Raw genomic sequence first — 14,243 nt, forward strand, 5'->3', positions numbered from 1 at the left:
CACACTGTTCCTGTTAGATTTATGTTTCAACATATCCCATAAAATCCATTCTTAACCAAACATAAAACCTCCTGTTTTATAGGATGGAACCGATTATTTTGATACAATATTCTTCTAACTTCTTCTGTGAATGCTTAATTTTACATTTATATTCCCTTCACAATTGTTTCAAAGTTGTAATAAGTCTTTGTATATACCATTCTTACATACATGTACTTTCTCTATTATTTAAATAAGTATCACTACGTTATATGAAGATATTTCACATGGTAGGTAATAGGTAGAAATGTATTGGTATTGGTTTGTTATTGTCACAAGCAGTTTCTGTAAACACGGAGATGTCGGAACGCACATTGTTCTCACTCTTGGTGTCCATGGCGGATTGTCACCCTAAAAGCTGATGCAAGTATAAACAAGAAACTGCAGATGTTGGTTTATAAAAGAAAAGTGCTGGAGTAACTCAGCGGGTCAGGCAGCATCTGTGGAGAACATGGATAGGTGACATTTCACAGAATGCTGGAGTAACTCAGCGGGTCAGGCAGCATCTGTGGAGAACATGGAAAGGTGACGTTTCACAGAGTGTTGAGTAACTCAGCGGGTCAGGCAGCATCTGTGGAGAATATGGATAGGTGACGTTTCACAGGGTGCTGGAGTAATTCAGCGGGTCAGGCAGCATCTGTGGAGAACATGGATAGGTGACGTTTCACAGAGCGCTGGAGTAACTCAACGGGTCAGGCAGCATCTGTGGAGAACATGGATAGGTGACGTTTCACAGGGTGTTGAGTAACACAGCGGGTCAGGCAGCATCTGTGGAGAACATGGATAGGTGACATTTCACAGAGTGCTGGAGTAACTCAGCGGGTCAGGCAGCATCTGTGGAGAACATGGATAGGTGACGCTTTCCTCAAACTCCCTCAGAGACCCAACCCGAAACCTCACCTATCCATGTTCTCTGGAGCTGCTGCCCAACCTGCTGAGTTACTCCAGCACTTTGTGTATTTTGTTTTCAAGCTGTTTAAGGGCCTGACACCAATTCTTTTTAAATTTAACAATCATTTTGTACTATTTAATTCTAAAGATTCAAAGACCTGGTTTTTAACATTTTTTCGCTATCGCCCCGTACTTGTCCTGAAAACAAAACCACTGATCAAGTGTACAATGACAGTGAAAAGCTTTGATTACCTGTGGTCCATCAGATCAAACTAAAGGTGAGTGCAATCAAGCAAGATAAATGCCAGAATGCAGAATATAGTGTTACAGCATCGTGACGTTACTGTTACAGAGGAAAAAGTGCATCTTTGACATTTCCACCCTGGGGAAAAAAGGTTCTGACTGTCTGCCCTATCTATGCCTATCCCTGGGGAGCAAGCAGATTTCCATGCAACTCGATCATATATAACACACTAGTACATGGGTATGTGTTTCACGACCTAGGGATTCCTGGTACTGGCAAGAAAATAAACTGCCTCCAGTAATCCAATTATTCAGTTACATCTGTGTTATGTGTACCCGACCACACAATTGAAGTTCGCCAGGGCATATCACAGCTGTAATCCTTTCTGAAATAGTGCATCATATTGACCATAATTTTCTCAAGAGAGGCAGAGCAAATTCCAAACAACCCAGCATATAAAAGAAGAAGAAAACATCCTCAATGTGAAATCCAGCTGACAGAAGCAAAATGATGTCAGGCAATGGAGGGACTTAACCATGATTTTACAAATGTGGATTGTAATTTTTCTCCTGAAACAAATCCTAAACTACAAATGCATTTCCACAAAGTCATTTCAAAGATAACACACAACAATTACATTACAACAAACCTTCAGCCAAATCTGTATTTAATCAACCTCAGTCTAATTTTTACATTGCATCAGCCAAGTTTCAAAGCATTTTTGTTCTCCCGCACATTTGCCAGCCCACGTACAACAGGTACAGTAGTTTCAATCCTGTGGCAATCCATTTGATTGAAGCTCCATTCAATTAGAGAAGTGATCTATCACTGCTGTCCAATAGTCTGTGTATGTTGCCTGTGCAAACACCACAGACCATATGGAGCTGCGTTGGGTTTATTTACTGTATGTGGCTCTCTGTGATGTATTTGAATTGCAATGTTTCTGCTGCATACATCATCTCAACCTAGTAAATCGTATAACATAGGCAGCAATTTAAAACATCATGATTGGTTGCCAAGGGTGACAAATTTTCTGAAGAAACATTACTTGGCAGAATTATTAAACTGCACATAACCTCATTATCACATTGCACAAAATAAAAAAACAAATTTACATACAACTTTCAGATTTGTTTTGAGACTATGGTCATCAGTTGGTGGAGTCATAGCTTTATACAGCATGGGAACAGGATTTTCAGCCCAACTTGCCCATGCCAACCAAGATGCCCCATCCACACTAGTCGCACCTGCCCGCATTTGGCCCATATCCCTCTTTAGAGTCATCGAATACACATAAACACCAACTGCTTCTGGAGCTGCTGCCTCATAGTGCAAGAGACCCGGGTTCAACCCTGATCTCGGGTGCTATGTGTGTGTGTGTGTGTGTGTGTGTGTGTGTGGAGTTTGCAGATGCTGGTTTAAATTGAATAGACTCAAAAAGTTCAAGTTCAAGTTCACATTAATTGCCACATGCACCAGTTGAGGTACAGTGGAATTTGATTTACCATGCAGACATACAAACAAAAGAGTACAATACACAATAGAATACAACATGAAGATCCACCACAGTGGAATCAACATTCTTCACTGTGGTGGAAGGCAATAACTTTGTCAGTCTTCCTCCTTTGTTCATCCGTGGTCGGGGCCATGAACCCTCCTCAGTCGCCGCTACTGAAGGCCCGATGTACAGGCCCTCTCGCCGGGACGCCAGATGGTACGGACGGACACTCCGCGGCTTGGAGGTCCTGAATCGGCCGCTTCCTACTGGAGACCGGGGCTTCAGGATGTTATAGGCCGCAGGCCGACAGTCGGAGCTCTTCTCCAGCGATCCCCAGCAAGGGATCCCAGACTCCGCGACAGAAAGTCCACGCCGTGCCGACGGCTAGCAGCTCCGTAGACCTCGGCTTCAGAATGTCATTGTCCACGGGCCAGCGATCGGAGCACTTCTTCTGGCGACCCCCGGCAAGGGCTCGCCCGGCTCCGTGATGTAATTGTTATATGGTTATATATGGAAAGTCCGCACTGCGCCCGCTGCTGAAGCTCTGGACCCGACTCCGGGTGAGGCCGCAACAATCCAAGCTGTTCAGCCGCGAGGGAGGGCGAAATGCAACTAGGAGAAAAGTCGCATTCCACCGAGGTAAATGACAAAAAAAGTTTCCCCCAATTCCTGCCCCTCCCCCCCCCCACACACTAAAACACACTTTTAGACGTCCTAAATACAAAAAAAAAGTGGAAAGGACGAACAGCTGCCGGCTCGTGGCACCACCCGTCGAAAAGCTGGAGTAACTCAGCGGGACAGGCAGCATCTTGGGAGAGAAGGAATGGGTGATGCTTTGGGTCGAGACTTCTTCAGACCAGTTAGGGAAAAGGGAAACAAGAGATTTCAACGATGATGGAGAGAGATAAAGGACAATGAATGAAATAAAAAGTAATGATGATAAAGGAAACAGGCCATTGTTAGCCGTTTGTTGGGTGATAACGAGAAGCTGGTGCGACTTGGGTGAGGGAGGGATAGAGAGAGAGGGAATGCCGGAGTTACTTGAAGTTAGAGAAATCAATATTCATACCACTGCTGCCCAAACGAAATATGAGATGCTGTTCCTCAAATTTGCGTTTAGCCTCACTATGGACAATGGAGGAGACCGAGGACAGAAAGATCAGTGGGAATGGGAAGGAGATTTAAGGTGTTTAGCAACTGAGGGATTAGTGTAATGGGTGGATGATGCATGAATTTGTGGGCTGAATGGCCCATTTCCATCCTGTATGCCTTTATGACTCTTTGTACGTCTTCCTTATCTGGGGATTGCAAATTTCCAGTATTATATTTGTAAAAGGTGCCAGTACGCATATAGTTTCTTGCTCTTGGTATTTACGGCGGATCGCCATCCTGTAAGATGTTTAAAGGGCCTAACCGACTCATTCCATTCATAAATTTTATTTTTTAAACTTTTGTCATTATGTTTGGAATATTAAAAAATTGGATATTTAGTTTGAACTTTCTAGAGGTCCCAGTGTGCCATTCCATCACAAACAAGCAACGCAACGTTTTCAATGTTTCAATCACTCAAATGCCACTGGGAACCAGAGATAAAGATGTTTGTTGGCTTAGTTGAGAATCCCAGAATACACCATATTGAATGAGACCCACTCATTCAGTGAGGCAGCAGGTAGTTCTGCTGCCTCTGTGGAGTTTGCAATTTCTTCCTGTAACTGCATAGGTTTCCTCCGGGTGCTCCAGTTTTCTCCCACATCACATAAACATGCAGATTTGTAGGTTAATTTTCCTGTGTAAATTGTCCCTCGAGTGTAGGGAGTGTATGAGAAAGGGGGATAACATAGAACTGGTGTCAATGGGTGATTGATGGTCCGTGTGGACTCGGTGGGCTGAAGGACCTATTTGTTTCAATACTCCAAACTAAACGCAACACAATGCTAATGAAGCATATAGAACAGTACAGCACAGGAATAAGCCCAACTGCTCACAATGTATGTGCCAAACATGATGCAATGTTAAACTAACCTCCTCTGCCTGCATGTGATCCAGATTCCCCCATGCCATGTATATCCATGCACCTATCTGAATGCCTCTATCATATCTGCCTCCACCACCAACCCTGGCAGCATCAAAATACCAAAGGCATGCACCAATATCCGCCTTGCCTCTCCTTAACAAACCCTTTGCCATTATCAGCAGATGAAACAATAACTTCCTTGCAAGGAATCTCTGGAAGTGATAGAACTTACACCACTCCAAATGAAATTATTGGCTAACCACAACGAGATTCCAACCACATATCCAACTTCAGTGAACAGGGAGTTGTATTGTCTGCCTGGCACGTGTTTGAAGGGGGCACTGCAGACAAATAAAGATCCAGCTCATTAAAATTATTGGGAACAGAATCCTGACAATGTTAAGTGACTTGAGTGGCCCAATGGCGCAGTGGTAGAGTTGCTGCCTTACAGAGTCAGGGAGGTATCGATGATCAAGCTGTCTCGGTGAAATAAGTCTCAACTAGTAATAAATATTCTTTCTAGACTTGTTGGAGACTCATCTTAGTGAACGAGCGATCTCCGTCTTGGCTTTCAGCGTGCCAATGGAACATACAGTGGCTTGCAAAAGTTTTCATACCCCTTGAACTTTTCCACATTTTGTCACGTTACAACCACAAATGTAAATGTATTTTATTGGGATTTTATGTGATAGACCAACACAAAGTGGTGCATAATTGTGAAGTGGAAGGAAAATGATACATGGTTTTCAATTTTTTTTACAAATAAAAAACTGAAAAGTGTGGCGTGCAAAAGTATTCAGCCCCCCTGAGTCAATACTTTGTAGAACCACCTTTCGCTGCAATTACAGCTGCAAGTCTTTTGGGGTATGTCTCTACCAGCTTTGCACATCTAGAGACTGAAATGTTTGCCCATTCTTCTTTGCAAAATAGCTCAAGCTCAGTCAGATTGGATGGAGAGCATCTGTGAACAGCAATTTTCAAGTCTTGCCAGAGATTCTCAATTGGATTTAGGTCTGGACTTTGACTGGGCCATTCTAACACATGAATATGCTTTGATCTAAACCATTCCATTGTAGCTCTGGCTGTATGTTTAGGGTCGTTGTCCTGCTGGAAGGTGAACCTCCGCCCCAGTCTCAAGTCTTTTGCAGACTCTAACAGGTTTTCTTCCAAGATTGCCCTGTATTTGGCTCCATCCATCTTCCCATCAACTCTGACCAGCTTCCCTGTCCCTGCTGAAGAAAAGCATCCCCACAGCATGATGCTGCCACCACCATGTTGCACAGTGGGGATGGTGTGCTCAGGGTGATGTGCAGTGTTAGTTTTCCGCCACACATAGCGTTTTGCATTTAGGCCAAAAACTTCAATTTTGGTCTCATCTGACCAGAGCACCTTCCTCCACATGTTTGCTGTGTCCCCCACATGGCTTGTGGCAAACTGCAAACGGGACTTCTTATGGCTTTTTTTCAACAATGGCTTTCTTCTTGCCACTCTTCCATAAAGGCCTGATTTGTGGAGTGCACGACTAATAGTTGTCCTGTGGACAGATTCTCCCACCTGAGCTGTGGATCTCTGCAGCTCCTCCAGAGTTACCATGGGCCTCTTGGCTGCTTCTCTGATCAATGCTCTCCTTGCCCGGCCTGTCAGTTTAGGTGGACGGCCATGCCTTGGTAGGTTTGCAGTTGTGCCATACTCTTTCCATTTTCGGATGATGGATTGAACAGTGCTCCGTGAGATGTTCAAAGCTTGGGATATTTTTTTATAACCTAACCCTGCTTTAAACTTCTCCACAACTTTATCCCTGACCTGTCTGGTGTGTTCCTTAGGCTTCATGATGCTGTTTGTTCACTAATGTTCTCTAACAAACCTCTGAGGCCTTCACAGAACAGCTGTATTTATACTGAGATTAGATTACACACAAGTGGACTCTATTTACTAATTAGGTGACTTCTGAAGGCAATTGGTTGCACTGGATTTTATTTAGGGGTATCAGAGTAAGGGGGGCTGAATACTTTTGCACGCCACACTTTTCAGTTTTTTATTTGTAAAAAAATTTGAAAACCGTGTATCATTTTCCTTCCACAATTATGCGCCACTTTGTGTTGGTCTATCACATAAAATCCCCAAAAAATACATTTACGTTTGTGGTTGTAGCGTGACAAAATGTGAAAAATTGTTTTACAAGCCGCTGTAACTCTGAGAACATTCAGATCCTGGTCTTGCCTGCGAAGGTCTACAACTGGATTCCAAAGGACTAACACCAACATAAATTGGTGACCTGCAACTGACGAGATTCCCAAGAAGGAATTCCCAATTGGTGAGTGTGTTTCATTTGTTAAATTGAGTTACGACTCGGGATTGGTCTAGATAAACACAAGGAGCGTTTGTTCTCCTAATTTGCTACAACTTTGGTTCGCAACTTCAAATTCTAATATTAAATTTCAAATGTACATTCAATTTGTAATCCAAAAGTGCAATATTGTAGATTTCCAGTCAACAAATGCGAGTTGGTCTTGGCATCATGTTCACCACAGACATTGTGGGCCCACAGGCCTGTTCTGGTTAATTACTGTTCTATGGTCTATGTTCAATGTGAACAGCCTGTCCCACTGAAGAAGAAAAATCAACACAAAATAATGTTCTCAGAATTCCATACTCACTTCTATTTTGTTCGTTTGTTTTCCTTTTTCTGCATTAAAGTCTGTTTTTTCTACATGGTGTAAACCGTTTCGTATGTTGCAGAAGAACAAAAAAAGATTTTGCCAATTTAATTGCTTCCACATGCTTCCTGTATATTAGGCGATTCTCTTTCCGTTTCCATCCTCAAATATTTTGGATTCAAGAAGAGTTTTTTGTTAATCAAGTGTGTTTTAATGTCATTTATTCCAACCCTGGCGTTCTCATTTTTCTTTGCCTTGTGCATGTTGTACGTTAGTCCTATCTGTGCATCGAGTGTTGAGCTGGGATTGATAGGTTGGGCTGGAGAGAGGCACCTAGATTCAACGCAACCGCGTGGGAAGGAATATCCAGTTTAATTTTCAATTACAAACCCACTTTTGTCCTTTTAACGTTGATGCAATGAAATTAATCAGTGAAACACACATATTCAGGAAAGTTATTGTAAGAAGGTGCCCAAAAATGCTGGAGAAACTCAGCGGGTGCAGCAGCATCTATGGAGCGAAGGAAATAGGCAACGTTTCGGGCCGAAACGTTGCCTATTTCCTTCGGTCCATAGATGCTGCTGCACCCGCTGAGTTTCTCCAGCATTTTTGGGTACCTTCGATTTTCCAGCATCTGCAGTTCCTTCTTAAACAAGTTATCGTAAGACTTCTGTTCCCAAATATTTTTATGAGCTGCATCTTTCCTTGACTGCAAATGTCCACCTAAACAGAAACACCACTTCCTGCTATTTACATATTCCACTAGTTGCATATCTGTGAATCTCACTCTCTTGCATTAAAATTATTTCTTCACGCCAGACGAGATTTACAAGGATATTGCCTGGACTCGAGGGTCTGAGCTATCGGGAGAGGCTGGGCAATCTAGGACTTTATTCCTTGGAGCGCAGGAAGCTGATCTTGTAGAGCTGTATAAAATAATAAGGGAATTGATCGGGTGAATGCACAGTCTTTTACCCAGGGTAGGGGTATCAACAAGCAGCGGACACAGATTTAGGGTGAGAGTGGAAAAATTTAGTAGGAACCTGAGAGGTAACTTTTCGCTCAGTCGGTGGTGGATATATGGAACAAGCTACCAGAGAAAGTAGGTACATTCCTTAAACCCCTGTCCCACTTAGGAGACCTAAACAGCAACCTCTGGTGACCTTGCCCGCCACGAGCTAACAATGAATGATCTGTGGAGGAAGGAACTGCAGATGCTGCTTTTTATGGATGGAGGGAGTGACTGATGGTAGGGGAAAGAAGAGGGAGGGAAGAATTGGGGGAGGGGAGGAGGAGGGGGGGAAAGATCCTGGGGAGGTGAGGAGGGAGGGTGGGGGTGATTGAGGGAGAGGAAGGGGTAGGGAGGGAGGGGGGGAAAGTGGGGGAGGTGAGGAGAGTGGGGAGTGGAAGAGGTAGGGAGTGGGGAATAGAGGGAGAGGAAGGCAGCGGGGGAGGTCAGGAGGAATAGTGGGGGGGGGGGGGATAGGGGAAGGAGACGAGTGGGGAATAGAGGGATAGGAGGGGGTAGGGAGGGGAGAGGAGTTGTGGAGTGACTGAGGGCAGGGGAAAGGGGAGGGAGGGATCGGGGGTGGGGAAGAGGAGAGGTGAAAAAAGAGGGAGGGTGAAGAGGAGGGGGAGGGAGTGCTGGGAATGAGGGGAAATGAACCGCGCCTGCACAGTTGGGGGCTATTGGTGAGTGGTGGAATATTGCGTTGGGGGAATGGGTGAGTGGTGGAATATTGCATTGGGGAACGGGTTGCGTTGGTGGGACCAGGCCTCCCTTGTGACAGGGACCCAACGGGTTCCGCTTAGTCTAGTGTGCTATAAATGCTAATGTTGCTGAACGCACTAACACAATAGTTAAAATACCAAAAGATAAGGATTGACATCAAACCATTTAAAAATACAATTAGATATTTATCTTGGGTTTGCCATCAAAAGCTGCTCATCACTACTTTTCACCAAGATGTTTTAATTCTATTTGGTGCAAGTATATTTGCAGAGATTGAGTTAACTTCCTGCACAACGGATAATGACTGTTTATCAAAAGCACCCCAAACAGACCAACCAGTGGCAAATAAAATGTATTATTAGCAATGAGAAATCGTTCTCAGAATGCATGTTCCAAGATCGAAGTGGAAAATAAAAGTACTGCTGCCGTTGGTGGACAAGGCTCAATTATTCAGACTAAACAGTTCACAAAACACCACCGCTTATTAAATGGCGTGACCCAATTTATGAAATGACATTTTTTAAACAGTCATACAGCATTGAAAAAGGCCCTTCAGCCCAACTTGAACACACCAACCAACATGTCCCATCTATAGTTCCACATGCCTGCATTTGGTCCATATCCCTCTAAACTCTTCCTATCCTTGTACCTGTCTAAATGTTTCTTAACCGTAGCAATAGTACCTGCCTCATCTACCTCCTCCGGCAGCTCGTTCCATACACCTACCACATTTTGCATGAAAAGGTTACTACTCAGGTTCTTTCCCCGCTCACCTGAAACTCTGGTTCCCCATTCACCTACTCTTGGCATGAGACTCTGTGCATCTACCCGATCTATTCCCCTCATGATTTTGTACACCTCTATAAGACCACCCCTCATCCTCCAGCGCTCCAAGGAATAGAGTCATAGCCTGTTCAACCACTCCCTATAGCTTACTCCCTCGAGGGTGTCCTGCTAACATCCTCGTAAATCTTCTCTGTACCCTTTCCAGCTTGACAACATATTTCCTATAACATGGTACTCAAAACTGAACACAACACTCTAAATGCAGCCTCACCAGCATCTTATACAACTGCAACATGACCTCCCAACTTCTATACTCAATGCTCTGACTGAAGAACAGCAATATGCCAAAAACCTTTTTGACCGCCCTATCCACCTGAGATACGACATTCAAGGAACCATGCACCTGTACTCCTAGATCCCTCTGCTATACAACACTCCCCAGAACCTACCGCTCACTGTGTAGGTTCTGCCCATGTTAGTGCTCCCAAAATGCAACACCTCACATTTCTCTGCATCTTTAAGAGACTGTAGTGCAAAATGAATTGAAAAGAACTGTAGGACCATGAAGAAAAGGCAAGGGAATTTGATTAACTGGACTGCTTTTGGGCCTAGTAGTTTGTCAGTGGCTCTGGTGACTTTGTATTAGCTTTAGTTTTAGATATGCAGCATGAAATCAGGCCCTTCGGCCCACCGAGTCCATGCTGACCATCGATCACCCATACACACTAGTTCCGTGCTATCCCACACACGGGGACATTTTTGAGGCCAATAAACCTACAAATCTCACACATCAATGAGATGTGGGAGGAAATCCATGTGGTCACAGGAAGAATGGGCACGATCGAACACTAGATCTCTGGTGCTGTTATGCAGTGAATGGTGCTGTTATGCAGTGAATGGTGCTGTTATGCAGTGAATGGTGCTGTTGTGCCCATTGAATGGTGGTGTTGTGCCCATTCTTTCACTCCAAATATTCCTTCAACGTCTGAGTGTGGACCCACAATTCCTGACTCGCCCAAACCAGTGGGTAGTGTTGAACACTGGAGGGAGGGTATATGGAACGAGCTGTCAGAGAGAGTAGTTGTTGCAGCTAGTATTACTCTGGCCTTGAGCTATAGGGAGATGTGGGGCAGGCTAGGACTATATTCCTTGGAGCGCAGGAAGATGAGAAGTGATCTAATAGAGGTGTATAAAACCATGAGGGAATAGATAGGATACATGCATTGTCTTTTTCCCCGGGTAGGGGAATCGGGAACTAGAGAATCCAGGTTTATGGTGAGAGGGGAAAGATATATTGCAACCTGAGGAGCAACCTTTTCAGTTAGAGGCTGGTGGGCATATGGAACGAACTTCCAGAGGAGGTAGTTGAGGTAGGTTCAATAACAACATTTTAAAAACATTTGGACAGGTTCACGGGTAGGACAGGTTTATAGGGATAAGGACCAAGCATGGAAAATGGGACTGGCATGGATGGGGCATTTAGGTCGGCAGAGCAGGGCCGAAGGGCCTGTTCCTCTGCCATATGGCTCCATGGCTTATGTTCCAAGCAGCTGCATAGCCCAGAGTTCCACACGGTGACAGGAAAAGAACAGTTTTTGTTTTAATATCTTCTGTGTCAAGAGAAATGTTCCTTTGTATAAAACTATGTGAACATGTGGTAATCTGCATTGTGAAATACCATCAGGTATAACGAATCATCTGATTGCTACTAGATTAATACCAGCTTGTGTCGCAGAAATATACTGTACCTATCAATTACTAAATATTCTGAGATATGAAGCAGTTAAATCATTCCTTCTGATGTCTTTATGACTGGCAAAACATTCTGGTTCAGTCGGTATTGGTTATTTCAAATAGCTTTCAACATATTAAAATCCATGTCTAAACTGCAGATTTGAAACAGGCTTATCACAATCTATTATGACAGCATAGGTCATTTTTAAATTAATAAAATCATTAAAAATTGCGGCAAACTTTTCTTTTAAGACTGCCCGTACAATTTTCACCTATATTTATAATCTCACAGTACATCTGGCCTTATATTTTGTAACTGTAACAATCCTAAGAACTAGTTTGGTCAACCAACTTTTCAAAATTCTATTAATGCATAAAAGATGGGAACTACATAACGGCAGTCATAAAAAATCAAAATTACTGCCTGGAAATAAAAACACACTTTCAAAGTTCAATCATTGTGAGATTTAAAAAAAACACATAAATGTCAAAATACTCAACAGGTCAGGCAGCATCTGTGAAAAAGGAAACACAAATCGGATTTCAGGTTGATGACTTTTCATCGGAACGGCAACAATGAGCTGGAGAAAAGGGGGGTTCAAGGTAAAACTAGGAATATTCCACATGCTTTACAGAGCCTGGTCCCATTATGTTCCCTTTGGGGAAGTGGGCAGTGTTAGATCTGCCCGAGGATGTATGTGTAGGAAGGAACTGCAGATCTTGGTTTAAACCAAAGATAGACACAAAAGGCTGGCGTAACTCAGCTGGACATACAGCATCTCTGGAGAGAAGGAATGGGTGACGTTTCAGGTGGAGACCCTTCTCCTTCTCCCCAGAGATGCTGCCTGTCTCGCTGAGTTACTCCAGCTTTTTTTGTCTATTGCCAGAGGAGATAGTTCAGGCAGTTACCAGAACAATATTTGAAAGATATATTTGAACGGGTACATGGAAAGGGAAGGTTTAGAGGGAAGACAAAAATGCTGGAGAAACTCAGTGGGTGCAGCAGCATCTAAGGAGCGAAGGAAATAGGCAACATTTTGGGCCGAAACCCTTCTTCAGACTGATGTAGGGTGGGGGGGGGGGGGGGGGGGGATGAGGGGGGGGGGGGGGGGGGGGGGGGGGGGGGGGGGGGGGGGGGGGGGATGGGGAGAGAAAAGGAAAAAGGGAAAAGGAAAAGGAGGAGCCCGAGTGCTGAGGGAGAGCTGAGAAGGGGAGGAGACAACAAGGGCTACCGGAAATTGGAGAAGTCAATGTTTATGCCACTAGGGTGCAGACTGCCCAAGCGGAATATGAGGTGCTGTTCCTCCAATTTCTGGTGGTGCTCACTCTGGCCATGGAGGAGGCCCAGGACAGAGAGGTCGGATTCAGAATGGGAGGGGGAGTTGAAGTGCTTAGCCACCGGGAGATTAGGTTGGTTAATGCGGACCGAGCGGAGGTGTTCGGCAAAACGATCGCCAAGCCTACGCTGACATCTAGAGCAGCGGATGCAATAGATGAGGTTGGAGGAGATGCAGGTGAACCTCTGTCGCACCTGGAACGACTGCTTGGGTCCTTGAATGGAGTCGAGGGGGGAGGTAAAGCGACAGGTGGAGCACCTCTTGCGGTTGCAAGGGAAAGTGCCCAGGGAGAGAGCAGTGTTACGGGGTATGGAAGAGACCCTGGTGCGAGCCTAATCTATAGTAGTAGTTCCTTGAAGAATGAGGGATATGGGGAAACACAAATGAGTGGGACAAGTGTAGATGCAGCATCTTGGTCAGCATGGGCAAGTTGGGCTGAAGAGACTGTTTTCATGTTGTGAGCCTCTATGGCTCCAGAAGAGAAATGATTCCAAACCTCCACAGATGCAGCGAAGAAAGCGTTTTATCAGGATGCATCACAGCCTGATTTGGGAACAGCTTCAATCAGGATTACAAGAAATGACAGAGAATTGTGAATGTAGCCCAGACCATCACACAAACCAACCTCCCCTCCATTGACCCCCTCTACACTTCACGATGCCTTGGCAAGGCCACCAGCATAATCGAGGACCAGTCTCACCCCAGTCAATCCTTCTGTTTCCCTCTCCAATCAGGCAAGCGGTACAGAAGTTGGAAACTGCACACCTTCAGATTGAGGAACATTTTTTTCCAAGCTGTTATCAGGCAACTGAACAGTCCTCTCATCAGCTAGCGTCCAGTTCTGACTCCCATCTACCTCATCGGAGATCTTAGAACTATCTATAATCGGATTTTATCTTGCACTCAATGGTGTTGTACCCTTCATCTGTGCACTGTGGATGGTTTAATTGTCTTTTCTTTGACTGGATCGCACTGTACCTCGGTACACGTGAAATAATAAACTAAACTAAATGAATGAGAAAGAGTTGAGCCCGGAAATAAAAGGCAGTGATGGCGAATGGGGACAGCTTGGACTTCTGTTCAAAAAGGTATCAAAGGACCTTCAGACTCCCCATGTGTGGTGTAGATGGATTAGATGGCCATAGTGAGATGAGTCAGGCAGATTCAAAACTGGTAAATGCTATAGGGCATCAGAGTTGTGGATAAATGTGGGGTGAGACTGAATGAGAGGGGAGAGTAGAGTCAAGGAGTCATAGAGTCATAGAGTGATACAGTGTGGAAACAGGCCCTTTGGCCCAACTCGCCCACACC

General features: G+C 44.5%; 1 protein-coding gene across 1 annotated transcript in view; it reads right to left on the reverse strand.

The window, feature by feature from the left end:
• Positions 1 to 14,243, reverse strand: part of tbx15 (T-box transcription factor 15) — a 104,003-nt gene that overhangs the window by 10,375 nt on the left and 79,385 nt on the right. The gene's annotated exons all lie outside the window — the stretch shown is intronic.

Source organism: Amblyraja radiata, chromosome 14 (assembly GCF_010909765.2).
Source record: "Amblyraja radiata isolate CabotCenter1 chromosome 14, sAmbRad1.1.pri, whole genome shotgun sequence".
NCBI classification, from domain to species: domain Eukaryota; kingdom Metazoa; phylum Chordata; class Chondrichthyes; order Rajiformes; family Rajidae; genus Amblyraja; species Amblyraja radiata.